This window comes from Heterodontus francisci, chromosome 44 (assembly GCF_036365525.1).
Source record: "Heterodontus francisci isolate sHetFra1 chromosome 44, sHetFra1.hap1, whole genome shotgun sequence".
Taxonomy (NCBI): domain Eukaryota; kingdom Metazoa; phylum Chordata; class Chondrichthyes; order Heterodontiformes; family Heterodontidae; genus Heterodontus; species Heterodontus francisci.
In genome coordinates, this window is record NC_090414.1 from 4,441,251 (window position 1) to 4,469,221 (window position 27,971).

Consider the following 27,971-nt stretch of genomic DNA (forward strand, 5'->3'; position numbering starts at 1 on the left):
CTGAGAGTGTCAGAGAGTGATAGAGAGAGATAGAGAGTGTCAGAGAGTTTCTGAGAGTGTCAGAGTGTGATAGAGAGTGTCAGAGAGTGATAGAGAGTGTCAGAGAGAGTCAGAGAGTGGCAGAGAGTGATAGAGAGTGATAGAGAGTTTCAGAGAGTGTCAGAGAATGTCAGAGAGTGATAGAGAGTGTCAGAGAGTGATAGAGAGTGTCAGACAGTGTCAGAGAGTGTCAGAGAGTGTCAGAGAGTGATAGAGAGTGATAGAGAGTTTCAGAGAGTGTCAGAGAGTGTCTGAGAGTGTCAGAGAGTGATAGAGAGAGATAGAGAGTGTCAGAGAGTGAAAGAGAGTGATAGAGAGTGTCAGAGAGTTATAGAGAGTGTCAGAGAGTGATAGAGAGTGTCAGAGAGAGTCAGAGAGTGGCAGAGAGTGATAGATAGTGATAGAGAGTTTCAGAGAGTGTCAGAGAATGTCAGAGAGTGGTAGAGAGTGTCAAAGAGTGATAGAGAGTGTCAGAGAGTGTCAGAGAGTTTCAGAGAGTGCCAGAGAGTGTCAGAGAGTGTCAGAGAGTGATAGAGAGTGATGGAGAGTGTCAGAGAGTGTCAGAGAGTGGCAGAGAGTGATAGAGAGTGATAGAGAGTTTCAGAGAGTGTCAGAGAATGTCAGAGAGTGATAGAGAGTGTCAAAGAGTGATAGAGAGACTCAGTGAGTGCCAGAGAGTGTCAGAGAGTGATAGAGAGTGATAGAGAGTTTCAGAGAGTGTCAGAGAGTGTCTGAGAGTGTCAGAGAGTGAGAGAGGGTGATAGAGAGTGTCAGAGAGTGTCAAAGAGTGATAGTGAGTGTCTGAGCGTGATAGAGAGTGTCAGAGAGTGATAGAGAGTGATTGAGAGTTTCAGAGAGTGTCAGAGAGTGTCTGAGAGTGTCAGAGAGTGATAGAGAGTGTCTGAGAGTGTCAGAGAGTGTCAAGAGTGTCAGAGAGTGATAGTGAGTGCCTGAGAGTGTCAGAGAGTGATTGAGAGTGTCAGAGAGTGTCATTGAGAGTCAGAGAGTGTCAGAGAGTGTCAGAGAGTGTCAGAGAGTGATAGAGAGTGTCTGAGAGTGTCAGAGAGTGTCAAGAGTGTCAGAGAGTGTCAGAGAGTGATAGAGAGTGTCAGAGAGTGTCAGAGAGTGTCAGAGAGTGATAGAGAGTGTCTGAGAGTGTCAGAGAGTGTCAAGAGTGTCAGAGAGTGTCAGAGAGTGATAGAGAGTGTCTGAGAGTGTCAGAGAGTCACAGAGAGTGTCAGAGAGTGGCAGAGATTGATAGAGAGTGATAGAGATTTTCAGAGAGTGTCAGAGAGTGTCAGAGAGTGATAGAGAGTTTCAGAGAGTGTCAGAGAGTGTCTGAGAGTGTCAAAGAGTGATAGAGAGTGTCAGAGAGTGTCAGAAAGTGTCAGAGAGTGATAGAGAATTTCAGAGAGTGCCAGAGAGTGTCTGAGAGTGTCAGAGAGTGATAGAGAGTGATGGAGAGATTCAGAGAGTGTCAGAGAGTGTCAGAGAGTGATAGTGAGTGTCTGAGAGTGATAGAGAGTGTCAGAGAGTGTCAGAGAGTGATAGAGAGTGATAGAGATTTTCAGAGAGTGCCAGAGAGTGTCTGAGAGTGTCAGAGAGTGATAGAGAGTGTCTGAGAGTGTCAGAGAGTGTCAGAGAGTGTCAGAGAGTGATAGTGAGTGTATGAGTGTCAGAGAGTGATAGAGAGTGTCAGAGAGTGTCAGAGAGTGATAGAGAGTGTCAAAGAGAGATAGAGAGTTTCAGAGAGTGTCAGAGAGTGTCAGAGAGTGATAGAGAGTGATAGAGAGTTTCAGAGAGTGTCAGAGAGTGTCTGAGAGTGTCAGAGAGTGATAGAGAGTGATAGAGAGTGATAGAGAGTGTCAGAGAGTGTCAGAGAGTGTCAGAGAGTGTCTGAGAGTGTCAGAGAGTGATAGAGAGTGTCAGAGAGTGCCAGAGAGTGTCAGAGAGTGTCAGACAGTGTCTGAGAGTGTCAGAGAGTGATAGAGAGTGTCAGAGAGTGTCAGAGAGTGTCAGAGAGTGATAGAGAGTTTCAGAGAGTGTCAGAGAGTGTCTGAGAGTGTCAAAGAGTGATAGAGAGTGATAGAGAGTGTCAGAGAGTGTCAGAGAGTGTCAGAGAGTGTCAGACAGTGTCTGAGAGTGTCAGAGAGTGATAGAGAGTGTCAGAGAGTGTCAGAGAGTGTCAGAGAGTGATAGAGAGTGTCAGAGAGTGTCAGAGAGTGTCAGAGAGTGATAGAGAGTGATAGAGAGTTTCAGAGAGTGTCAGAGAGTATCTGAGAGTGTCAGAGAGTGATAGAGAGAAATAGAGAGTGTCAGAGAGTGTCAGAGAGTTTCTGAGAGTGTCAGAGAGTGATAGAGAGTGTCAGAGAGTGATAGAGAGTGTCAGAGAGAGTCAGAGAGTGGCAGAGAGTGATAGAGAGTGATAGAGAGTTTCAGAGAGTGTCAGAGAATGTCAGAGAGTGATAGAGAGTGTCAAAGAGTGATAGAGAGTGTCAGAGAGTGTCAGAGAGTGTCAGAGAGTGATAGAGAGTGATAGAGAGTTTCAGAGAGTGTCAGAGAATGTCAGAGAGTGATAGAGAGTGTCAAAGAGTGATAGAGAGTGATAGAGAGTTTCAGAGAGTGTCAGAGAATGTCAGAGAGTGATAGAGAGTGTCAAAGAGTGATAGAGAGTGTCAGAGAGTGTCTGAGAGTGATAGAGAGTGATAGAGAGTTTCAGAGAGTGTCAGAGAATGTCAGAGAGTGATAGAGAGTGTCAAAGAGTGATAGAGAGTGATAGAGAGTTTCAGAGAGTGTCAGAGAATGTCAGAGAGTGATAGAGAGTGTCAAAGAGTGATAGAGAGTGTCAGAGAGTGTCTGAGAGTTTCAGAGAGTGATAGAGAGAGATAGAGAGTGTCAGAGAGTTTCTGAGAGTGTCAGAGTGTGATAGAGAGTGTCAGAGAGTGATAGAGAGTGTCAGAGAGAGTCAGAGAGTGGCAGAGAGTGATAGAGAGTGATAGAGAGTTTCAGAGAGTGTCAGAGAATGTCAGAGAGTTATAGAGAGCGTCAGAGAGTGATAGAGAGTGTCAGACAGTGTCAGAGAGTGTCAGAGAGTGATAGAGAGTGATAGAGAGTTTCAGAGAGTGTCAGAGAGTGTCTGAGAGTGTCAGAGAGTGATAGAGAGAGATAGAGAGTGTCAGAGAGTGAAAGAGAGTGATAGAGAGTGTCAGAGAGTGATAGAGAGTGTCAGAGAGTGATAGAGAGTGTCAGAGAGAGTCAGAGAGTGGCAGAGAGTGATAGATAGTGATAGAGAGTTTCAGAGAGTGTCAGAGAATGTCAGATAGTGATAGAGAGTGTCAAATAGTGATAGAGAGTGTCAGAGAGTGTCAGAGAGTGTCAGAGAGTGATAGAGAGTGATAGAGAGTTTCAGAGAGAGTCAGAGAGTGTCTGAGAGTGTCAGAGAGTGAAAGAGAGTGATAGAGAGTGTCAGAGAGTGTCAGAGAGCGTAAGAGAGTGATAGTGAGTGTATGAGAGTGATAGAGAGTGTCAGAGAGTGTCAGAGAATGTCAGAGAGTGATAGAGAGTGTCAAAGAGAGATAGAGAGTGTCAGAGAGTGTCAGAGAGTGTCAGAGAGTGATACTGAGTGTCTGAGAGTGATAGAGAGTGTCTGAGAGTGTCAGAGAGTGTCAGAGAGTGATAGTGAGTGTCTGAGTGTCAGAGAGTGATAGAGAGTGTCAGAGAATGTCAGAGAATGTCAGAGAGTGATAGAGAGTGTCAAAGAGAGATAGAGAGTGTCAGAGAGTGTCAGAGAGTGTCAGAGAGTGATAGAGAGTGATAGAGAGTGATAGAGAGTGTCAGAGAGTGTCAGAGAGTGTCAGAGAGTGATAGAGAGTGTCAGAGAGTGATAGAGAGTGTCAGAGAGTGTCAGACAGTGCCTGAGAGTGTCAGAGAGTGTCAGAGAGTGTCAGAGAGTGATAGAGAGTTTCAGAGAGTGTCAGAGAGTGTCTGAGAGTGTCAGAGAGTCATAGAGAGTGATAGAGAGTGTCAGAGAGTGTCAGAGAGTGTCAGAGAGTGTCAGACAGTGTCTGAGAGTGTCAGAGAGTGTCAGAGAGTGTCAGAGAGTGTCAGAGAGTGATAGAGAGTTTCAGAGAGTGTCAGAGAGTGATAGAGAGTGATAGAGAGTGTCAGAGAGTGATAGAGATTGTCAGAGAGTGTCAGAGAGTGATAGAGAGTGTCAGAGAGTGTCAGAGAGTGTCAGAGAGTGTCAGAGAGTGATAGAGAGTGATAGAGAGTTTCAGAGAGTGTCAGAGAGTGTCTGAGAGTGTCAGAGAGTGATAGAGAGAGATAGAGAGTGTCAGAGAGTGTCAGAGAGTGATAGTGAGTGTCTGAGTGTCAGAGAGTGATAGAGAGTGTCAGAGAGTGTCAGAGAATGTCAGAGAGTGATAGAGAGTGTCAAAGAGAGATAGAGAGTGTCAGAGAGTGTCAGAGAGTGTCAGAGAGTGATAGAGAGTGATAGAGAGTGACAGAGAGTGATAGAGAATGTCAGAGAGTGATAGAGAGTGTCAAAGAGTGATAGAGAGTGTCAGAGAGTGTCAGAGAGTGTCAGAGAGTGATAGTGAGTGTCTGAGAGTGATAGAGAGTGTCAGAGAGTGTCAGAGAATGTCAGAGAGTGATAGAGAGTGTCAAAGAGAGATAGAGAGTGTCAGAGAGTGTCAGAGAGTGTCAGAGAGTGATAGTGAGTGTCTGAGTGTGATAGAGAGTGTCTGAGAGTGTCAGAGAGTGTCAGAGAGTGTCAGAGAGTGATAGTGAGTGTCTGAGTGTCAGAGAGTGATAGAGAGTGTCAAAGAGAGATAGAGAGTGTCAGAGAGTGTCAGAGAGTGTCAGAGAGTGATAGAGAGTGATAGAGAGTGACAGAGAGTGATAGAGAGTGTCAGAGAGTTTCAGAGAGTGTCAGAGAGTGTCTGAGAGTGTCAGAGAGTGATAGAGAGTGTCAGAGAGTGTCAGAGAGTGTCAGACAGTGTCTGAGAGTGTCAGAGAGTGATAGAGAGTTTCAGAGAGTGTCAGAGAGTGTCTGAGAGTGTCAGAGAGTGATAGAGAGTGATAGAGAGTGTCAGAGAGTGTCAGAGAGTGTCAGACAGTGTCCGAGAGGTTCAGAAAGTGTCAGAAAGTGTCAGAGAGTTTCAGAAACTGTCAGAGAGTGTCAGAGAGTGTCTGAGAGTGTCAGAGAGTGTCAGAGAGTTTCAGAGAGAGTCAGAGAGTGTCAGCGAGTTTCAGAGAGTTTCAGAGAGTGTCAGGGAGTGTCAGAGAGTTTCAAAGAGTTTCAGAGAGTGTCTGAGAGTGTCTGAGATTGTCAGAGAGTGTCAGAGAGTTACAGCGAGTGTCACAGAGTGTGAGAGAGTGTCAGAGAGTTCAAGAGAGCTTCTGAGAGATTCTGAGAGTGTCAGAGAGTTTCAGAGAGTTTCAGAGAGTGTCAGAAAGTTTCAGAGAGTGTCAGAGAGTTTCAGAGAGTTTCAGAGAGTGTCAGAGAGTTTCAGAGAGCTTCAGAGAGTGTCAGGGAGTGTCAGAGAGTGTCAGAGAGTTTCAGTGAGTTTCAGAGAGACTCAGACAGTGTCTGAGATTGTCAAAGAGTGTCAAAGAGTATCAGAGAGTGTCAGAGAGTGTCCGAGAGATTCAGAAATTGTCAGATAGTGTCAGAGAGTTTCAGTAAGTGTCAGAGAGTGTCAGAGAGTGTCTGAGAGTGTCACAGAGTGCCTGAGAGTTTCTGACAGTTTCTGAGTGTTTCGGAGAGTGTCAGAGAGTGCCAGAGTGTTTCAGAGAGTGTCACAGAGTTTCTGTGAGAGTCAGAGAGTTTCAGAGAGTGTCAGAGAGTGTCAGAGAGTTTCAGTAAGTGTCAGGTAGTTTCAGAGAGTTTCAGAAATTATCTGTGAGTTTCAGAGAGTGTCAGAGAGTTCCAGAGATCTTCTGAGAGTGTCAGAGATTTTCAGAGAGTTTCAGAGAGTTTCAGAGAGTGTCAGAAAGTTTCAGAGAGTGTCAGTGAGTTTCAGAGAGTTTCAGAGAATTTCAGAGAGTGTCACAGAGTGTCAGAGAGTTTCAGAGAGCTTCAGAGAGAGTCAGAGTGTGTTAGAGAGTGACAGACATTTTCAGAGAGTTTCAGAGAGTGTCAGAGAGTTTCAGAGACTTTCTGAGAGTGTCGGAGAGTGCCAGAGAGTTTCTGAGATTTTCTGAGTGTGTCGGAGTGTATCTGAGAGATTCAGAAAGTGTCAGATAGTGTCAGAGAGTTTCAGAAAGTGTCAGAGAGTGTCAGAGAGTGTCCGAGAGATTCAGAAAGTGTCAGATAGTGCCTGAGAGTTTCTGACAGTTTATGAGTGTGTCGGAGAGTTTCAGAGAGTGCCAGAGTGTTTCAGAGCGTGTCACAGAGTGTCAGGAGTGTCAGAGAGTGTCAGAGAATTTCAGAGAGTGTCAGAGAGTTTCAGAGAGTGTCAGAGAGTATCATGAGAGTGTCAGAGAGTGTCGAAGAGTTTCAGAGTGTGTCAGAGAGTGTCAGAGAGTGCCAGAGAGGTTCAGAGAGTGTCACAGAGTGTCAGTGAGAGTCAGAGAGATTCAGAGAGTGTCAGAGAGTGTCACAGAGTGTCAGTGAGAGTCAGAGAGTTTCAGAGAGTGTCAGAGAATGTCAGAGAGTGTCGGAGAGTAACAGAAAGTGTCGGATAGTGTGAGAGTGTTTCAGAAATTATCTGTGAGTGTCAGAGAGTGTCAGAGAGTTCCAGAGAGCTTCTGAGAGATTCTGAGAGTGTCAGAGAGTTTCAGAGAGTTTCAGAGAGTTTCAGAGAGTGTCAGAAACTTTCAGAGAGTGTCAGAGAGTTTCAGAGGGTGTCAGAGAGTTTCAGAGAGCTTCAGAGAGTGTCAGAGAGTGTCAGAGAGTTTCAGACAGTTTCAGAGAGTTTCAGAGAGTGTCAGGGAGTTTCAGAGACTTTCTGAGAGTGTCAGAGAGTGCCAGAGAGTTTCTGATATATTCTGAGTGTGTCGGAGTGTGTCTGAGAGATCCAGAAAGTGTCAGATAGTGTCAGAGAGTTTCAGAAAGTGTCAGAGAGTGTCAGAGAGTGTCTGAGAGTGTCACAGAGTGTCAGAGGGTTTCAGAGAGAGTCAGAGAGAGTCAGAGAGTGTCAGAGAGTTTCAGAGAGTTTCAGAGATGTTCAAAAAGTTTCAGAGAGAGTCACAGAGTATCAGAGAGTTTCAGAGATTTTCAGAGAGTTTCAGAAATGTTCAGAGAGTGTCAGAGAGTGTCAGAAAGTTTCAGAGAGAGTCAGAGCGTGTCACAGAGTTTCAGAGAGATTCAGAAAGTGTCAGAGAGTGTCCGAGAGTGTCAGAGAGTGTCACAGAGTGTCAGAGAGTTTCAGAGAGATTCAGAGAGTGTCAGAGAGTGTTAGTGATTGTCTGAGAGTTTCGGAGTGTATCAGAGAGTGTCAGAGAGTGATAGAGAGTGTCAGAGAATGTCAGAGAGTGATGCAGAGCGTCAGAGAGTGTCAGAGTGTATCAGAGAGGTTCAGAGAGTGTCGGAGAGTGATAGAGAGTGTCAGAGAGTGTCTGAGAGTTTCAGAATGTATCAGAGAGTGTCAAAGAGTGATAGAGAGTATCAGAGAGTGATAGAGAGTTTTACAGATGTCTGAGGTTTCAGAGAGTGTCTGAGAGTGTCAGGGAGTGTCAGAGAGTCATGGAGAGTGAAAGAGATTGTCAGACAGAATCTGAGAGTGTCAGGGAGTGATATGGAGTGTCACAGAGTGATAGACAGCGAAAGAGAGTGTCTGAGAGTGTCAGTGAGTGTCAGAGTGTGTCAGAGAGTGTCTGAGAGTGTCTGAGAATGTCAGAGAGAGTCAGACAGAGTCAGAGAGTGTCAGAAAGTGATAGAGAGTGTCAGAGAGTCCCAGAGAGTGTCTGAGAGTGTCAGAGAGTGATAGAGATTATGAGAGAGTGTCGGAGAGTGATGGAGAGTGATAGAGAGTGTCTGATAGTGCCTGAGAGTGTCAGAGTCTGTCAGAGAGGGTGTGAGAGTGTCAGAGAGTCACAGAGAGTGTCAGGGAGTGTCTGAGAGTGTCTGAGAGTGTCAGAGAGTGTCAGACTGTGTCAGAGAGTGTTAGAAAGTGTCTGAGAGAGTCAGGGAGTGACTGAGAGTGTCAGAGAGTGTCAAACAGTGGCAGAGAGTGATAGAGAGCGTCTGAGACTGCCTGAGAGTCTCTGAGAGTGTCAGAGAGTGTCAAAGAAAGATAGAATGTGTCTGAGAGTGTCAGAGAGTGAAAGAAAGGGACAGAGAGTGTCAGAGTGTGTCGGAGAGTGTCAAACAGTGTCAAAGAGTGATAGAGAGTGTGAGAGAGCGTCTGAGAGTGTGAGAGAGTGATAAAAAGTGTCTGAGAGTTTCAGAGAGTGTTAGAAAGTGTCAGAGAGTGCCTGAGAGTGTCAGAGAGTGTCAGAGAGTTATAGAGAGTGATTGAGAGTGTCAGAGAGTGTCAGAGAGTGTCAGAGAGTGTCATAGAGGGATAGAGAGTGAAAGAGAGTGTCTGAGAGTGTCAGAGAGTGTCAGGCAGTGTCAGAGAGTGATATAAATTGTCTGAGACTGTCTGAGAGTTTCTGAGATTGTCAGAGAGTGATAGACAGTGTCAGAGAGTGTCTGAGAGTGTCAGAGAATGTCAGAGAGTGTCAAACAGTGTCAGAGAGTGAGAGAAAGTGACAGAGAGTGTCTGAGAGTGTCATACAGTGATAGAATGTATCAAGAGTGTCTGAGGCGGTCTGAGCGTGTCAGAGAGTGTCTGAGAGTGTCAGAGAGTGTCAGAGAGTTATAGAGAGTGATAGAGAGTGTCAGAGAGTGTCAGAGAATGACAGAGAGTTGTAGAGCGTGGTATAGAGTGGTAGAGAATGTCAGAGAGTGTCAGAGAGTTTCCGTGAGATTCAGAGAGTGATAGAGTGTGTCAGAGAGTGATAGAGATTGTCTGAGAGTGTCTGAGAGTGTCAGGGAGTGTCTGAGAGAGACTGAGAGTGATAGAGAGTGTCTGATTGTGATAGAGAGTGACAGAGTGTATCAGAGAGTGACAGAGAGTGTCAGAGAGTTTCAGTGAGTTTCAGAGAGTGATAGAGTGTGTCAGAGAGTGACTGAGAGTGTCAGGGAGTGTCTGAGAGAGAATGAGAGTGATAGGGAGTGTCAGAGAGTGATAGAGAGGGCCAGAGAGTGTCTGAAAATGTCTGAGAGTGTCTGAGAGTGTCAGAAAGTGATAGAAAGTGTCAGAGAGTGTCTGCCAGTGTCAGAGAGTTTCAGAGAGTGTTAGAGACCTTCAGAGAGTGCCTGAGAGTGTCAGTGTGTTTCAGGCAGTGTCAGAAAGTCATACAGAGTGTCAGAGAGTGATAGAGAGTGATAGTGATAGAGAGCGTCTGCGAGCCTCAGAGAGTGTCAGAGAGTGTCAGAGAGTGTCTGAGTGTGTCCTAGAGGGTCAGAGAGTGTCCGAGAGTGATAGAGACAGTCAGAGAGAGTCTGAGAGTGTTAAGGAGACTCAGAAAGTGTCAGGGAGTTTCAGACAGTGATAGAGTGTGTCAGAGAGTGATATAAACATTCAGAGAGTGTCAGAGAGTGTCAGAGAGTGAGACAGAGTGATAGAGAGTATCAGAGAGTGTTAGAGAGTGCCAGAGAGTGCCAGAGAGTGTCTGAGTGTGTCTGAGAATGTCTGAAAGTGTCTGAAAGTGTCAGAGAGTGTCAGAGAGTGACATAGAGGGTCTGAGAGTTTCTGATTGTGTCTGAGATTGTCAGAGAGTGTCTGAGAGTGATAGAAAGTGTCAGAGAGTGTCAGGGTGTGTCAGAGTGTATAAGAGATTGTCAGAGTGTGTCAGAGAGTGGTAGAGAGTGGTAGAGAGAGGTAGAGAGTGTTTGAGAGTGTCTGAAAGTGTCAGAGAATGTCAGAGAGTGATAGAGAGTGCCAAAGAGTGTCTGATTGTGTCTGAGATTGTCAGAGAGTGTCAGAAAGTGAAACAGAGTGTCAGAGAATGTCAGGGAGTGTCAGAGTGTATCTGAGAGTGTCAGAGAGTGCCAGAGAGAGATAGAGATAGATAGAGAGAGTCAAAGCGTGGTAGAGAGTTTCAGAAAGTGCTAGAGAGTGTCTGAGACTGTCTGAGAGTGTCTGAGAGTTTCAGAGTGTGTCAGTGAGTGTCAGAGAGTGATAGAGAGTGTCAGAGATTGATAGAGAGCGTCTGAGAGTGTCAGAGTGCATCAGAGAGTGTCAGAGAGTGATAGAGAGTGTCAGAGAGTGTCAGAGAGTGACAAAGTTTGTCAGAGAGTGTCTGAAAAAGTCTGAGAGTGTCTGAGAGTGTCAGTAATTGATAGAATGTGTCAGTGTGTGTCAGGCAGTGTCAGAAAGTGATGGAGAGTGTCAGAGAGTTATAGAGAGCGATAGAGAGTGAGAGAGAGTGTCTGAGAGCGTCAGAGAGTGTCAGAGAGCGTCAGAGAGTGTCTGAGAGTGTCTGAGAGTGTCTGAGAGTGTCAGAGAGTGTCAGAGAGTGATAGAGAGAGTCAGAGAGAGTCTGAGAGTGTCAGGGAGAGTCTGAGAGTGTCAGGGAGTGTCAGGCTGTGATAGAGTGTGTCAGAGAGTGATATAACCATTCAGAGAGTGTCAGAGAGTGTCAGAGAGTGTCAGAGTGTGATCGAGAGTGCCAGAGAGTGATAGAGACCGCCAGAGAGTGCCAGAAAGTGTCTGATTGTGTCTGAGATTGTCAGAGAGTGTCAGAGAGTGATAGAGAGTGCCAGAGAGTGCCAGAGTGTGTCTGAGTGTGTCTGAGTGTGTATGAGAGTGTCTGAAAGTGTCAGAGAGTGTCAGAGGGTGACAGAGAGTGTCTGAGAGTTTCTGATTGTGTCTGAGATTGTCAGAGATTGTCAGAGAGTGACAGAATGTGTCAGAGAGCGTCAGGCTGTTTCAGAGTGTATCAGAGAGTGTCAGAGAGTGGTAGAGAGTGGCAGTGAGTGGCAGTGAGTGTCTGAGAGTGTCTGAATGTGTCAGAGAGTGTCTGAATGTGTCAGAGAGTGTCTGAGTGTGTCTGAGTGTGTCTGAGATTGTCAGAGAGTGTCAGAGAGTGTCAGAGAGTGATAACGTTTGTCAGAGAGTGTCTGAAAAAGTCTGAGAGTGTCTGAGAGTGTCAGTAATTGATAGAATGTGTCAGTGTGTGTCAGGCAGTGTCAGAAAGTGATGGAGAGTGTCAGAGAGTTATAGAGAGCGATAGAGAGTGAGAGAGAGTGTCTGAGAGCGTCAGAGAGTGTCAGAGAGTGTCTGAGAGTGTCAGAGAGTGTCAGAGAGTGATAGAGAGAGTCAGAGAGAGTCTGAGAGTGTCAGGGAGAGTCTGAGAGTGTCAGGGAGTGTCAGGCAGTGATCGAGTGTGTCAGAGAGTGATATAAACATTCAGAGAGTGTCAGAGAGTGTCAGAGTGTGATCGAGAGTGCCAGAGAGTGATAGAGACCGCCAGAGAGTTCCAGAGATTGTCGGATTGTGTCTGAGATTGTCAGAGAGTGTCAGAGAGTGATAGAGAGTGCCAGAGAGTGCCAGGGTGTGGCTGAGTGTGTCTGAGTGTGTATGAGAGTTTCTGAAAGTGTCAGAGAGTGTCAGAGGGTGACAGAGAGTGTCTGAGAGTTTCTGATTGTGTCTGAGATTGTCAGAGATTGTCAGAGAGTGACAGAATGTGTCAGAGAGCGTCAGGGTGTGTCAGAGTGTATCAGGGAGTGTCAGAGAGTGGTAGAGAGTGGCAGTGAGTGTCTGAGAGTGTCTGAATGTGTCAGAGAGTGTCAGAGAGTGTCAGAGAGTTTCTGAGTGTGTCTGAGATTGTCAGAGAGTGTCAGAGAGTGAAAGAGAGTGTCAGAGAGTGTCAGAGAGTGTCAGGGAGTGTCAGCGTGTATCCGAGAGTGTCAGAGAGTGCCAGAGAGTGATAGAGGGAGATAGAGAGAGTCACAGCGTGGTATAGAGTTTCAGAGAGTGATAGAGAGTGTCTGAGACTGTCTGAGAGTGTAAGAGAGTGTCAGAGTTTATCAGAGAGTGTCAGAGATTGTAAGAGAGTGATAGAGAGTGTCAAAGTGTGTCAGAGAGTGAGAGTGTCAGAGAGTGATAGAGTGTGAAAGAGAGTTTCAGAGAGAATCTGAGAGTGTCAGAGAGTGATGGAAAGTGTCTGAGAGTGTCCGAGAGCGACAGATAGTGTCAGGGAGTGTCCGTGAGTTTCAGAGAGTGATAGAGAGTGTCAGAGAGTGATAGAGAGTGTCATAGAGTGATGGAGAGTGTCTGAGAGTGTCAGAGAGTGTCAGAGAGGGTCAGAGTGTGTCAGAGAGTGATAGAGAGTGATCGAGAGTGTCAGAGAGTGTCAGAGAGTGATATAGAGTGCCGGAGAGTTGCAGAGACTGCCAGAGAGTGTCAGAGGGTGTAAGAGAGTGTCACCGAGTGTCAGTGAGTGATAGAGTGTGTCAGAGTGTGATAGCGTGTGAAAGAGTGTGTCAGAGAGAGTCTGAGAGTGTCAGCGAGTGTCAGAGTGTATCCGAGAGCAACAGAGAGTGTCAGAGATTGTCAGAGTGTGTCAGAGAGTGATTGAGAGTTTCAGAGAGTGTCAGAGAGAGATAGAGAGTGTCAGAGAGTGTCAGAGAGTGTCTGAGAGTGTCAGAGAGTGATAGAGAGTGAAAGAGAGTGTCAGAGAGTGTCAGAGAGTGTCAGAGAGTGATAGAGAGTGTCAGAGAGTGATAGAGAGTGTCAGAGAGTGTCAGAGAGTGTCAGAGAGTAATAGAGAGTGATGGAGAGTGATAGAGAGTGATAGAGAGTGTCAGAGAGTGTCTGAGAGTGTCAGAGAGTGTTAGAGAGTGATAGAGAGTGATAGAGAGTGTCAGAGAGTGTCAGAGAGTGTCAGAGAGTGATAGAGAGTTATAGAGAGTGTCAGAGAGTGTCAGAGAGTGATAGAGAGTGTCAGAGAGTGTCAGAGAGTGTCAGAGAGTGTCAGATAGTGATAGTGAGTGTCTGAGAGTGGCAGAGAGTGTCAGATAGTGTCTGAGAGAGTCAGAGAGTGATAGAGAGTATCAGAGAGTGATAGAGGGTGTCAGACAGTGTCAGAGAGTGGCAGAGAGTGATAGAGAGTGATAGAGAGTTTCAGAGAGTGTCAGAGAATGTCAGAGAGTGACAGAGAGTGTCAAAGAGTGATAGAGAGTGTCAGAGAGTGTCAGAGAGTGTCAGAGAGTGATAGAGAGTGATAGAGAGTTTCAGAGAGTGTCAGAGAGTGTCTGAGAGTGTCAGAGAGTGTCAGAGAGTGTCAGAGAGTGTCAGAGAGTGATAGAGAGTGATAGAGAGTGTCAGAGAGTGTCAGAGAGTGTCAGAGAGTGATAGAGAGTGTCAGAGAGTGTCAGAGAGTGATAGAGAGTATCAGAGAGTGATAGAGGGTGTCAGAGAGTGTCAGAGAATGATAGAGAGTGAAAGAGAGTGTCAGAGAGTGTCAGAGAGTGATAGAGAGTGAAAGAGAGTTTCAGAGAGTGTCAGAGAATGTCAGAGAGTGACAGAGAGTGTCAAAGAGTGATAGAGAGTGTCAGAGAGTGTCATAGAGTGATAGAGAGTGATAGAGAGTTTCAGAGAGTGTCAGAGAGTGTCAGAGAGTGTCAGAGAGTGTCAGAGAGTGTCAGAGAGTGATAGTGAGTGTCTGAGAGTGTCAGAGAGTGACAGAGAGTGATAGAGAGTGATAGAGAGTGTCAGAGAGTGTCAGAGAGTGTCAGAGAGTGATAGAGAGTGTCAGAGAGTGTCAGAGAGTGTCAGAGAGTGTCAGAGAGTGATAGAGAGTGATAGAGAGTGTCAGAGAGTGATAGAGAGTGATAGAGAGTGTCAGAGAGTGTCAGATAGTGATTGTGAGTGCCTGAGATTGTCAGAGAGTGATAGAGAGTGATAGAGAGTGTCAAAGAGTGATATAGAGTATCAGAGAGTGATAGAGGGTGTCAGAGAGTGTCAGAGAGTGGCAGAGAGTGATAGAGAGTGTCAGAGAGTGTCAGAGAGTGTCAGAGAGTGTCTGAGAGTGTCAGAGAGTGATAGAGAGTGAAAGAGAGTGTCAGAGAGTGTCAGAGAGTGTCAGAGAGTGATAGAGAGTGTCAGAGAGTGATAGAGAGTGTCAGAGAGTGTCAGAGAGTGTCAGAGAGTAATAGAGAGTGATGGAGAGTGATAGAGAGTGTCAGAGAGTGATAGAGAGTGATAGAGAGTGTCAGAGAGTGTCAGAGAGTGTCAGAGAGTGTCAGAGAGTGATAGAGAGTGAAATAGAGTGTCAGAGAGTGTCAGAGATTGTCAGAGAGTGATAGAGAGTGTCAGAGAGTGTCAGAGAGTTTCAGAGAGTGATAGAGAGTGATAGAGAGTGATAGAGAGTGTCAGAGAGTGTCAGAGAGTTTCAGAGAGTGATAGAGAGTGAAAGAGAGTGTCAGAGAGTGTCAGAGAGTGATAGAGAGTGATAGAGAGTGTCAGCGAATGTCAGAGATTGTCAGATAGTGATAGTGAGTGTCTGAGAGTGTCAGAGAGTGTCAGATAGTGATAGAGATTGTCAGAGAGTGTCAGAGAGTGTCAGAGAGTGATAGAGAGTGAAAGAGAGTGTCAGAGACTGTCAGTGTGTCAGAGAGTGTCAGAGAGTGATAGAGAGTGTCAGATAGTGATAGTGAGTGTCTGAGAGTGTCAGAGAGTGATAGAGAGTGATAGAGATTTTCAGAGAGTGTCTGAGAGTGTCAGAGAGTGTCAGAGAGTGATAGAGAGTGATAGAGAGTGTCAGAGAGTGTCTGAGAGTGTCAGAGAGTGTCAGAGAGTGATAGAGAGTGATAGAGAGTGTCAGAGAGTGTCAGAGAGTCTCAGAGAGTGATAGAGAGTTATAGAGAGTGTCAGAGAGTGTCAGAGAGTGTCAGAGAGTGTCTGAGAGTGTCAGAGAGTGATAGAGAGTGAAAGAGAGTGTCAGAGAGTGTCAGAGAGTGTCAGAGAGTGATAGAGAGTGTCAGAGAGTGATAGAGAGTGTCAGAGAGTGTCAGAGAGTGTCAGAGAGTAATAGAGAGTGATGGAGAGTGATAGAGAGTGTCAGAGAGTGTCAGAGAGTGATAGAGAGTGATAGAGAGTGTCAGAGAGTGTCAGAGACTGTCAGAGAGTGTCAGAGAGTGATAGAGAGTGATAGAGAGTGATAGAGAGTGTCAGAGAGTGTCAGAGAGTGATAGAGAGTGAAATAGAGTGTCAGAGAGTGTCAGAGATTGTCAGAGAGTGATAGAGAGTGTCAGAGAGTGTCAGAGAGTTTCAGAGAGTGATAGAGAGTGATAGAGAGTGATAGAGAGTGTCAGAGAGTGTCAGAGAGTTTCAGAGAGTGATAGAGAGTGAAAGAGAGTGTCAGAGAGTGTCAGAGAGTGATAGAGAGTGATAGAGAGTGATAGAGAGTGTCAGAGAGTGTCAGAGAGTTTCAGAGAGTGATAGAGAGTGAAAGAGAGTGTCAGAGAGTGTCAGAGAGTGATAGAGAGTGATAGAGAGTGTCAGAGAGTGTCAGAGAGTGTCAGAGAGTGATAGAGAGTGATAGAGAGTGTCAGAGAGTGTCAGAGAGTCTCAGAGAGTGATAGAGAGTTATAGAGAGTGTCAGAGAGTGTCAGAGAGTGTCAGAGAGTGTCTGAGAATGTCAGAGAGTGATAGAGAGTGAAAGAGAGTGTCAGAGAGTGTCAGAGAGTGTCAGAGAGTGATAGAGAGTGTCAGAGAGTGATAGAGAGTGTCAGAGAGTGTCAGAGAGTGTCAGAGAGTAATAGAGAGTGATGGAGAGTGATAGAGAGTGTCAGAGAGTGTCAGAGAGTGATAGAGAGTGATAGAGAGTGTCAGAGAGTGTCAGAGACTGTCAGAGAGTGTCAGAGAGTGATAGAGAGTGATAGAGAGTGATAGAGAGTGTCAGAGAGTGTCAGAGAGTGATAGAGAGTGAAATAGAGTGTCAGAGAGTGTCAGAGATTGTCAGAGAGTGATAGAGAGTGTCAGAGAGTGTCAGAGAGTTTCAGAGAGTGATAGAGAGTGATAGAGAGTGATAGAGAGTGTCAGAGAGTGTCAGAGAGTTTCAGAGAGTGATAGAGAGTGAAAGAGAGTGTCAGAGAGTGTCAGAGAGTGATAGAGAGTGATAGAGAGTGTCAGCGAGTGTCAGAGATTGTCAGATAGTGATAGTGAGTGTCTGAGAGTGTCAGAGAGTGTCAGATAGTGATAGAGATTGTCAGAGAGTGTCAGAGAGTGTCAGAGAGTGATAGAGAGTGAAAGAGAGTGTCAGAGACTGTCAGAGTGTCAGAGAGTGTCAGAGAGTGATAGAGAGTGTCAGATAGTGATAGTGAGTGTCTGAGAGTGTCAGAGAGTGATAGAGAGTGATAGAGATTTTCAGAGAGTGTCTGAGAGTGTCAGAGAGTGTCAGAGAGTGATAGAGAGTGATAGAGAGTGTCAGAGAGTGTCTGAGAGTGTCAGAGAGTGTCAGAGAGTGATAGAGAGTGATAGAGAGTGTCAGAGAGTGTCAGAGAGTGTCAGAGAGTGATAGAGAGTTATAGAGAGTGTCAGAGAGTGTCAGAGAGTGATAGAGAGTGTCAGAGAGTGTCAGAGAGTGTCAGAGAGTGTCAGATAGTGATAGTGAGTGTCTGAGAGTGGCAGAGAGTGTCAGATAGTGTCTGAGAGAGTCAGAGAGTGATAGAGAGTATCAGAGAGTGATAGAGAGTGTCAGACAGTGTCAGAGAGTGGCAGAGAGTGATAGAGAGTGATAGAGAGTTTCAGAGAGTGTCAGAGAATGTCAGAGAGTGACAGAGAGTGTCAAAGAGTGATAGAGAGTGTCAGAGAGTGTCAGAGAGTGTCAGAGAGTGATAGAGAGTGATAGAGAGTTTCAGAGAGTGTCAGAGAGTGTCTGAGAGTGTCAGAGAGTGTCAGAGAGTGTCAGAGAGTGTCAGAGAGTGATAGAGAGTGATAGAGAGTGTCAGAGAGTGTCAGAGAGTGTCAGAGAGTGATAGAGAGTGTCAGAGAGTGTCAGAGAGTGATAGAGAGTATCAGAGAGTGATAGAGGGTGTCAGAGAGTGTCAGAGAATGATAGAGAGTGAAAGAGAGTGTCAGAGAGTGTCAGAGAGTGATAGAGAGTGAAAGAGAGTTTCAGAGAGTGTCAGAGAATGTCAGAGAGTGACAGAGAGTGTCAAAGAGTGATAGAGAGTGTCAGAGAGTGTCATAGAGTGATAGAGAGTGATAGAGAGTTTCAGAGAGTGTCAGAGAGTGTCAGAGAGTGTCAGAGAGTGTCAGAGAGTGTCAGAGAGTGATAGTGAGTGTCTGAGAGTGTCAGAGAGTGACAGAGAGTGATAGAGAGTGATAGAGAGTGTCAGAGAGTGTCAGAGAGTGTCAGAGAGTGATAGAGAGTGTCAGAGAGTGTCAGAGAGTGTCAGAGAGTGTCAGAGAGTGTCAGAGAGTGATAGAGAGTGATAGAGAGTGTCAGAGAGTGATAGAGAGTGATAGAGAGTGTCAGAGAGTGTCAGATAGTGATTGTGAGTGCCTGAGATTGTCAGAGAGTGATAGAGAGTGATAGAGAGTGTCAAAGAGTGATAGAGAGTATCAGAGAGTGATAGAGGGTGTCAGAGAGTGTCAGAGAGTGGCAGAGAGTGATAGAGAGTGTCAGAGAGTGTCAGAGAGTGTCAGAGAGTGTCTGAGAGTGTCAGAGAGTGATAGAGAGTGAAAGAGAGTGTCAGAGAGTGTCAGAGAGTGTCAGAGAGTGATAGAGAGTGTCAGAGAGTGATAGAGAGTGTCAGAGAGTGTCAGAGAGTGTCAGAGAGTAATAGAGAGTGATGGAGAGTGATAGAGGGTGTCAGAGAGTGATAGAGAGTGATAGAGAGTGTCAGAGAGTGTCAGAGAGTGTCAGAGAGTGTCAGAGAGTGATAGAGAGTGAAATAGAGTGTCAGAGAGTGTCAGAGATTGTCAGAGAGTGATAGAGAGTGTCAGAGAGTGTCAGAGAGTTTCAGAGAGTGATAGAGAGTGATAGAGAGTGATAGAGAGTGTCAGAGAGTGTCAGAGAGTTTCAGAGAGTGATAGAGAGTGAAAGAGAGTGTCAGAGAGTGTCAGAGAGTGATAGAGAGTGATAGAGAGTGTCAGCGAGTGTCAGAGATTGTCAGATAGTGATAGTGAGTGTCTGAGAGTGTCAGAGAGTGTCAGATAGTGATAGAGATTGTCAGAGAGTGTCAGAGAGTGTCAGAGAGTGATAGAGAGTGAAAGAGAGTGTCAGAGACTGTCAGAGTGTCAGAGAGTGTCAGAGAGTGATAGAGAGTGTCAGATAGTGATAGTGAGTGTCTGAGAGTGTCAGAGTGTGATAGAGAGTGATAGAGAGTGTTAGAGGGTGTCAGAGAGTGTCAGAGAGTGTCAGAGAGTGATAGAGAGTTATAGAGAGTGTCAGAGAGTGTCAGAGAGTGATAGAGAGTGATAGAGAGTGTCAGAGAGTGTCAGAGAGTGTCAGATAGTGATAGTGAGTGTCTGAGAGTGGCAGAGAGTGTCAGATAGTGTCTGAGAGAGTCAGAGAGTGATAGAGAGTATCAGAGAGTGATAGAGGGTGTCAGACAGTGTCAGAGAGTGGCAGAGAGTGATAGAGAGTGATAGAGAGTTTCAGAGAGTGTCAGAGAATGTCAGAGAGTGACAGAGAGTGTCAAAGAGTGATAGAGAGTGTCAGAGAGTGTCAGAGAGTGTCAGAGAGTGATAGAGAGTGATAGAGAGTTTCAGAGAGTGTCAGAGAGTGTCTGAGAGTGTCAGAGAGTGTCAGAGAGTGTCAGAGAGTGTCAGAGAGTGATAGAGAGTGATAGAGAGTGTCAGAGAGTGTCAGAGAGTGTCAGAGAGTGATAGAGAGTGTCAGAGAGTGTCAGAGAGTGATAGAGAGTATCAGAGAGTGATAGAGGGTGTCAGAGAGTGTCAGAGAATGATAGAGAGTGAAAGAGAGTGTCAGAGAGTGTCAGAGAGTGATAGAGAGTGAAAGAGAGTTTCAGAGAGTGTCAGAGAATGTCAGAGAGTGACAGAGAGTGTCAAAGAGTGATAGAGAGTGTCAGAGAGTGTCATAGAGTGATAGAGAGTGATAGAGAGTTTCAGAGAGTGTCAGAGAGTGTCAGAGAGTGTCAGAGAGTGTAAGAGAGTGTCAGAGAGTGATAGTGAGTGTCTGAGAGTGTCAGAGAGTGACAGAGAGTGATAGAGAGTGATAGAGAGTGTCAGAGAGTGTCAGAGAGTGTCAGAGAGTGATAGAGAGTGTCAGAGAGTGTCAGAGAGTGTCAGAGAGTGTCAGAGAGTGTCAGAGAGTGATAGAGAGTGATAGAGAGTGTCAGAGAGTGATAGAGAGTGATAGAGAGTGTCAGAGAGTGTCAGATAGTGATTGTGAGTGCCTGAGATTGTCAGAGAGTGATAGAGAGTGATAGAGAGTGTCAAAGAGTGATAGAGAGTATCAGAGAGTGATAGAGGGTGTCAGAGAGTGTCAGAGAGTGGCAGAGAGTGATAGAGAGTGTCAGAGAGTGTCAGAGAGTGTCAGAGAGTGTCTGAGAGTGTCAGAGAGTGATAGAGAGTGAAAGAGAGTGTCAGAGAGTGTCAGAGAGTGTCAGAGAGTGATAGAGAGTGTCAGAGAGTGATAGAGAGTGTCAGAGAGTGTCAGAGAGTGTCAGAGAGTAATAGAGAGTGATGGAGAGTGATAGAGAGTGTCAGAGAGTGATAGAGAGTGATAGAGAGTGTCAGAGAGTGTCAGAGAGTGTCAGAGAGTGTCAGAGAGTGATAGAGAGTGAAATAGAGTGTCAGAGAGTGTCAGAGATTGTCAGAGAGTGATAGAGAGTGTCAGAGAGTGTCAGAGAGTTTCAGAGAGTGATAGAGAGTGATAGAGAGTGATAGAGAGTGTCAGAGAGTGTCAGAGAGTTTCAGAGAGTGATAGAGAGTGAAAGAGAGTGTCAGAGAGTGTCAGAGAGTGATAGAGAGTGATAGAGAGTGTCAGCGAGTGTCAGAGATTGTCAGATAGTGATAGAGAGTGTCAGAGAGTGATAGAGAGTGTCAGAGAGTGATAGAGAGTGTCAGAGAGTGTCAGAGAGTGTCAGAGAGTAATAGAGAGTGATGGAGAGTGATAGAGAGTGTCAGAGAGTGATAGAGAGTGATAGAGAGTGTCAGAGAGTGTCAGAGAGTGTCAGAGAGTGTCAGAGAGTGATAGAGAGTGAAATAGAGTGTCAGAGAGTGTCAGAGATTGTCAGAGAGTGATAGAGAGTGTCAGAGAGTGTCAGAGAGTTTCAGAGAGTGATAGAGAGTGATAGAGAGTGTCAGAGAGTGTCAGAGAGTTTCAGAGAGTGATAGAGAGTGAAAGAGAGTGTCAGAGAGTGTCAGAGAGTGATAGAGAGTGATAGAGAGTGTCAGCGAGTGTCAGAGATTGTCAGAGAGTGATAGAGAGTGATAGAGAGTGTCAGCGAGTGTCAGAGATTGTCAGATAGTGATAGTGAGTGTCTGAGAGTGTCAGAGAGTGTCAGATAGTGATAGAGATTGTCAGAGAGTGTCAGAGAGTGTCAGAGAGTGATAGAGAGTGAAAGAGAGTGTCAGAGACTGTCAGTGTGTCAGAGAGTGTCAGAGAGTGATAGAGAGTGTCAGATAGTGATAGTGAGTGTCTGAGAGTGTCAGAGAGTGATAGAGAGTGATAGAGATTTTGAGAGAGTGTCTGAGAGTGTCAGAGAGTGTCAGAGAGTGATAGAGAGTGATAGAGAGTGTCAGAGAGTGTCTGAGAGTGTCAGAGAGTGTCAGAGAGTGATAGAGAGTGATAGAGAGTGTCAGAGAGTGTCAGAGAGTCTCAGAGAGTGATAGAGAGTTATAGAGAGTGTCAGAGAGTGTCAGAGAGTGTCAGAGAGTGTCAGAGAGTGTCTGAGAGTGTCAGAGAGTGATAGAGAGTGAAAGAGAGTGTCAGAGAGTGTCAGAGAGTGTCAGAGAGTGATAGAGAGTGTCAGAGAGTGATAGAGAGTGTCAGAGAGTGTCAGAGAGTGTCAGAGAGTAATAGAGAGTGATGGAGAGTGATAGAGAGTGTCAGAGAGTGTCAGAGAGTGATAGAGAGTGATAGAGAGTGTCAGAGAGTGTCAGAGACTGTCAGAGAGTGTCAGAGAGTGATAGAGAGTGATAGAGAGTGATAGAGAGTGTCAGAGAGTGTCAGAGAGTGTCAGAGAGTGATAGAGAGTGAAATAGAGTGTCAGAGAGTGTCAGAGATTGTCAGAGAGTGATAGAGAGTGTCAGAGAGTGTCAGAGAGTTTCAGAGAGTGATAGAGAGTGATAGAGAGTGTCAGAGAGTGTCAGAGAGTTTCAGAGAGTGATAGAGAGTGAAAGAGAGTGTCAGAGAGTGTCAGAGAGTGATAGAGAGTGATAGAGAGTGTCAGCGAGTGTCAGAGATTGTCAGATAGTGATAGTGAGTGTCTGAGAGTGTCAGAGAGTGTCAGATAGTGATAGAGATTGTCAGAGAGTGTCAGAGAGTGTCAGAGAGTGATAGAGAGTGAAAGAGAGTGTCAGAGACTGTCAGAGTGTCAGAGAGTGTCAGAGAGTGATAGAGAGTGTCAGATAGTGATAGTGAGTGTCTGAGAGTGTCAGAGAGTGATAGAGAGTGATAGAGATTTTCAGAGAGTGTCTGAGAGTGTCAGAGAGTGTCAGAGAGTGATAGAGAGTGATAGAGAGTGTCAGAGAGTGTCTGAGAGTGTCAGAGAGTGTCAGAGAGTGATAGAGAGTGATAGAGAGTGTCAGAGAGTGTCAGAGAGTGTCAGAGAGTGATAGAGAGTTATAGAGAGTGTCAGAGAGTGTCAGAGAGTGATAGAGAGTGTCAGAGAGTGTCAGAGAGTGTCAGAGAGTGTCAGATAGTGATAGTGAGTGTCTGAGAGTGGCAGAGAGTGTCAGATAGTGTCTGAGAGAGTCAGAGAGTGATAGAGAGTATCAGAGAGTGATAGAGGGTGTCAGACAGTGTCAGAGAGTGGCAGAGAGTGATAGAGAGTGATAGAGAGTTTCAGAGAGTGTCAGAGAATGTCAGAGAGTGACAGAGAGTGTCAAAGAGTGATAGAGAGTGTCAGAGAGTGTCAGAGAGTGTCAGAGAGTGATAGAGAGTGATAGAGAGTTTCAGAGAGTGTCAGAGAGTGTCTGAGAGTGTCAGAGAGTGTCAGAGAGTGTCAGAGAGTGTCAGAGAGTGATAGAGAGTGTCAGAGAGTGTCAGAGAGTGTCAGAGAGTGTCAGAGAGTGTCAGAGAGTGTCAGAGAGTGATAGAGAGTATCAGAGAGTGATAGAGGGTGTCAGAGAGTGTCAGAGAATGATAGAGAGTGAAAGAGAGTGTCAGAGAGTGTCAGAGAGTGATAGAGAGTGAAAGAGAGTTTCAGAGAGTGTCAGAGAATGTCAGAGAGTGACAGAGAGTGTCAAAGAGTGATAGAGAGTGTCAGAGAGTGTCATAGAGTGATAGAGAGTGATAGAGAGTTTCAGAGAGTGTCAGAGAGTGTCAGAGAGTGTCAGAGAGTGTCAGAGAGTGTCAGAGAGTGATAGTGAGTGTCTGAGAGTGTCAGAGAGTGACAGAGAGTGATAGAGAGTGATAGAGAGTGTCAGAGAGTGTCAGAGAGTGTCAGAGAGTGATAGAGAGTGTCAGAGAGTGTCAGAGAGTGTCAGAGAGTGTCAGAGAGTGATAGAGAGTGATAGAGAGTGTCAGAGAGTGATAGAGAGTGATAGAGAGTGTCAGAGAGTGTCAGATAGTGATTGTGAGTGCCTGAGATTGTCAGAGAGTGATAGAGAGTGATAGAGAGTGTCAAAGAGTGATAGAGAGTATCAGAGAGTGATAGAGGGTGTCAGAGAGTGTCAGAGAGTGGCAGAGAGTGATAGAGAGTGTCAGAGAGTGTCAGAGAGTGTCAGAGAGTGTCTGAGAGTGTCAGAGAGTGATAGAGAGTGAAAGAGAGTGTCAGAGAGTGTCAGAGAGTGTCAGAGAGTGATAGAGAGTGTCAGAGAGTGATAGAGAGTGTCAGAGAGTGTCAGAGAGTGTCAGAGAGTAATAGAGAGTGATGGAGAGTGATAGAGAGTGTCAGAGAGTGATAGAGAGTGATAGAGAGTGTCAGAGAGTGTCAGAGAGTGTCAGAGAGTGTCAGAGAGTGATAGAGAGTGAAATAGAGTGTCAGAGAGTGTCAGAGATTGTCAGAGAGTGATAGAGAGTGTCAGAGAGTGTCAGAGAGTTTCAGAGAGTGATAGAGAGTGATAGAGAGTGATAGAGAGTGTCAGAGAGTGTCAGAGAGTTTCAGAGAGTGATAGAGAGTGAAAGAGAGTGTCAGAGAGTGTCAGAGAGTGATAGAGAGTGATAGAGAGTGTCAGCGAGTGTCAGAGATTGTCAGATAGTGATAGTGAGTGTCTGAGAGTGTCAGAGAGTGTCAGATAGTGATAGAGATTGTCAGAGAGTGTCAGAGAGTGTCAGAGAGTGATAGAGAGTGAAAGAGAGTGTCAGAGACTGTCAGTGTGTCAGAGAGTGTCAGAGAGTGATAGAGAGTGTCAGATAGTGATAGTGAGTGTCTGAGAGTGTCAGAGAGTGATAGAGAGTGATAGAGATTTTCAGAGAGTGTCTGAGAGTGTCAGAGAGTGTCAGAGAGTGATAGAGAGTGATAGAGAGTGTCAGAGAGTGTCTGAGAGTGTCAGAGAGTGTCAGAGAGTGATAGAGAGTGATAGAGAGTGTCAGAGAGTGTCAGAGAGTCTCAGAGAGTGATAGAGAGTTATAGAGAGTGTCAGAGAGTGTCAGAGAGTGTCAGAGAGTGTCAGAGAGTGTCTGAGAGTGTCAGAGAGTGATAGAGAGTGAAAGAGAGTGTCAGAGAGTGTCAGAGAGTGTCAGAGAGTGATAGAGAGTGTCAGAGAGTGATAGAGAGTGTCCGAGAGTGTCAGAGAGTGTCAGAGAGTAATAGAGAGTGATGGAGAGTGATAGAGAGTGTCAGAGAGTGTCAGAGAGTGATAGAGAGTGATAGAGAGTGTCAGAGAGTGTCAGAGACTGTCAGAGAGTGTCAGAGAGTGATAGAGAGTGATAGAGAGTGATAGAGAGTGTCAGAGAGTGTCAGAGAGTGTCAGAGAGTGATAGAGAGTGAAATAGAGTGTCAGAGAGTGTCAGAGATTGTCAGAGAGTGATAGAGAGTGTCAGAGAGTGTCAGAGAGTTTCAGAGAGTGATAGAGAGTGATAGAGAGTGATAGAGAGTGTCAGAGAGTGTCAGAGAGTTTCAGAGAGTGATAGAGAGTGAAAGAGAGTGTCAGAGAGTGTCAGAGAGTGATAGAGAGTGATAGAGAGTGTCAGCGAGTGTCAGAGATTGTCAGATAGTGATAGCGAGTGTCTGAGAGTGTCAGAGAGTGTCAGATAGTGATAGAGATTGTCAGAGAGTGTCAGAGAGTGTCAGAGAGTGATAGAGAGTGAAAGAGAGTGTCAGAGACTGTCAGAGTGTCAGAGAGTGTCAGAGAGTGATAGAGAGTGTCAGATAGTGATAGTGAGTGTCTGAGAGTGTCAGAGAGTGATAGAGAGTGATAGAGATTTTCAGAGAGTGTCTGAGAGTGTCAGAGAGTGTCAGAGAGTGATAGAGAGTGATAGAGAGTGTCAGAGAGTGTCTGAGAGTGTCAGAGAGTGTCAGAGAGTGATAGAGAGTGATAGAGAGTGTCAGAGATTGTCAGAGAGTGTCAGAGAGTGATAGAGAGTTATAGAGAGTGTCAGAGAGTGTCAGAGAGTGATAGAGAGTGTCAGAGAGTGTCAGAGAGTGTCAGAGAGTGTCAGATAGTGATAGTGAGTGTCTGAGAGTGGCAGAGAGTGTCAGATAGTGTCTGAGAGAGTCAGAGAGTGATAGAGAGTATCAGAGAGTGATAGAGAGTGAAAGAGAGTTTCAGAGAGTGTCAGAGAATGTCAGAGAGTGACAGAGAGTGTCAAAGAGTGATAGAGAGTGTCAGAGAGTGTCATAGAGTGATAGAGAGTGATAGAGAGTTTCAGAGAGTGTCAGAGAGTGTCAGAGAGTGTCAGAGAGTGTCAGAGAGTGTCAGAGAGTGATAGTGAGTGTCTGAGAGTGTCAGAGAGTGACAGAGAGTGATAGAGAGTGATAGAGAGTGTCAGAGAGTGTCAGAGAGTGTCAGAGAGTGATAGAGAGTGTCAGAGAGTGTCAGAGAGTGTCAGAGAGTGTCAGAGAGTGTCAGAGAGTGATAGAGAGTGATAGAGAGTGTCAGAGAGTGATAGAGAGTGATAGAGAGTGTCAGAGAGTGTCAGATAGTGATTGTGAGTGCCTGAGATTGTCAGAGAGTGATAGAGAGTGATAGAGAGTGTCAAAGAGTGATAGAGAGTATCAGAGAGTGATAGAGGGTGTCAGAGAGTGTCAGAGAGTGGCAGAGAGTGATAGAGAGTGTCAGAGAGTGTCAGAGAGTGTCAGAGAGTGTCTGAGAGTGTCAGAGAGTGATAGAGAGTGAAAGAGAGTGTCAGAGAGTGTCAGAGAGTGTCAGAGAGTGATAGAGAGTGTCAGAGAGTGATAGAGAGTGTCAGAGAGTGTCAGAGAGTGTCAGAGAGTAATAGAGAGTGATGGAGAGTGATAGAGAGTGTCAGAGAGTGATAGAGAGTGATAGAGAGTGTCAGAGAGTGTCAGAGAGTGTCAGAGAGTGTCAGAGAGTGATAGAGAGTGAAATAGAGTGTCAGAGAGTGTCAGAGATTGTCAGAGAGTGATAGAGAGTGTCAGAGAGTGTCAGAGAGTTTCAGAGAGTGATAGAGAGTGATAGAGAGTGATAGAGAGTGTCAGAGAGTGTCAGAGAGTTTCAGAGAGTGATAGAGAGTGAAAGAGAGTGTCAGAGAGTGTCAGAGAGTGATAGAGAGTGATAGAGAGTGTCAGCGAGTGTCAGAGATTGTCAGATAGTGATAGTGAGTGTCTGAGAGTGTCAGAGAGTGTCAGATAGTGATAGAGATTGTCAGAGAGTGTCAGAGAGTGTCAGAGAGTGATAGAGAGTGAAAGAGAGTGTCAGAGACTGTCAGAGTGTCAGAGAGTGTCAGAGAGTGATAGAGAGTGTCAGATAGTGATAGTGAGTGTCTGAGAGTGTCAGAGTGTGATAGAGAGTGATAGAGAGTGTTAGAGGGTGTCAGAGAGTGTCAGAGAGTGTCAGAGAGTGATAGAGAGTTATAGAGAGTGTCAGAGAGTGTCAGAGAGTGATAGAGAGTGATAGAGAGTGTCAGAGAGTGTCAGAGAGTGTCAGATAGTGATAGTGAGTGTCTGAGAGTGGCAGAGAGTGTCAGATAGTGTCTGAGAGAGTCAGAGAGTGATAGAGAGTATCAGAGAGTGATAGAGGGTGTCAGACAGTGTCAGAGAGTGGCAGAGAGTGATAGAGAGTGATAGAGAGTTTCAGAGAGTGTCAGAGAATGTCAGAGAGTGACAGAGAGTGTCAAAGAGTGATAGAGAGTGTCAGAGAGTGTCAGAGAGTGATAGAGAGTGATAGAGAGTTTCAGAGAGTGTCAGAGAGTGTCTGAGAGTGTCAGAGAGTGTCAGAGAGTGTCAGAGAGTGTCAGAGAGTGATAGAGAGTGATAGAGAGTGTCAGAGAGTGTCAGAGAGTGTCAGAGAGTGATAGAGAGTGTCAGAGAGTGTCAGAGAGTGATAGAGAGTATCAGAGAGTGATAGAGGGTGTCAGAGAGTGTCAGAGAATGATAGAGAGTGAAAGAGAGTGTCAGAGAGTGTCAGAGAGTGATAGAGAGTGAAAGAGAGTTTCAGAGAGTGTCAGAGAATGTCAGAGAGTGACAGAGAGTGTCAAAGAGTGATAGAGAGTGTCAGAGAGTGTCATAGAGTGATAGAGAGTGATAGAGAGTTTCAGAGAGTGTCAGAGAGTGTCAGAGAGTGTCAGAGAGTGTCAGAGAGTGTCAGAGAGTGATAGTGAGTGTCTGAGAGTGTCAGAGAGTGACAGAGAGTGATAGAGAGTGATAGAGAGTGTCAGAGAGTGTCAGAGAGTGTCAGAGAGTGATAGAGAGTGTCAGAGAGTGTCAGAGAGTGTCAGAGAGTGTCAGAGAGTGATAGAGAGTGATAGAGAGTGTCAGAGAGTGATAGAGAGTGATAGAGAGTGTCAGAGAGTGTCAGATAGTGATTGTGAGTGCCTGAGATTGTCAGAGAGTGATAGAGAGTGATAGAGAGTGTCAAAGAGTGATAGAGAGTATCAGAGAGTGATAGAGGGTGTCAGAGAGTGTCAGAGAGTGGCAGAGAGTGATAGAGAGTGTCAGAGAGTGTCAGAGAGTGTCAGAGAGTGTCTGAGAGTGTCAGAGAGTGATAGAGAGTGAAAGAGAGTGTCAGAGAGTGTCAGAGAGTGTCAGAGAGTGATAGAGAGTGTCAGAGAGTGATAGAGAGTGTCAGAGAGTGTCAGAGAGTGTCAGAGAGTAATAGAGAGTGATGGAGAGTGATAGAGAGTGTCAGAGAGTGATAGAGAGTGATAGAGAGTGTCAGAGAGTGTCAGAGAGTGTCAGAGAGTGATAGAGAGTGAAATAGAGTGTCAGAGAGTGTCAGAGATTGTCAGAGAGTGATAGAGAGTGTCAGAGAGTGTCAGAGAGTTTCAGAGAGTGATAGAGAGTGATAGAGAGTGATAGAGAGTGTCAGAGAGTGTCAGAGAGTTTCAGAGAGTGATAGAGAGTGAAAGAGAGTGTCAGAGAGTGTCAGAGAGTGATAGAGAGTGATAGAGAGTGTCAGCGAGTGTCAGAGATTGTCAGATAGTGATAGAGAGTGTCACAGAGTGATAGAGAGTGTCAGAGAGTGATAGAGAGTGTCAGAGAGTGTCAGAGAGTGTCAGAGAGTAATAGAGAGTGATGGAGAGTGATAGAGAGTGTCAGAGAGTGATAGAGAGTGATAGAGAGTGTCAGAGAGTGTCAGAGAGAGTCAGAGAGTGTCAGAGAGTGATAGAGAGTGAAATAGAGTGTCAGAGAGTGTCAGAGATTGTCAGAGAGTGATCGAGAGTGTCAGAGAGTG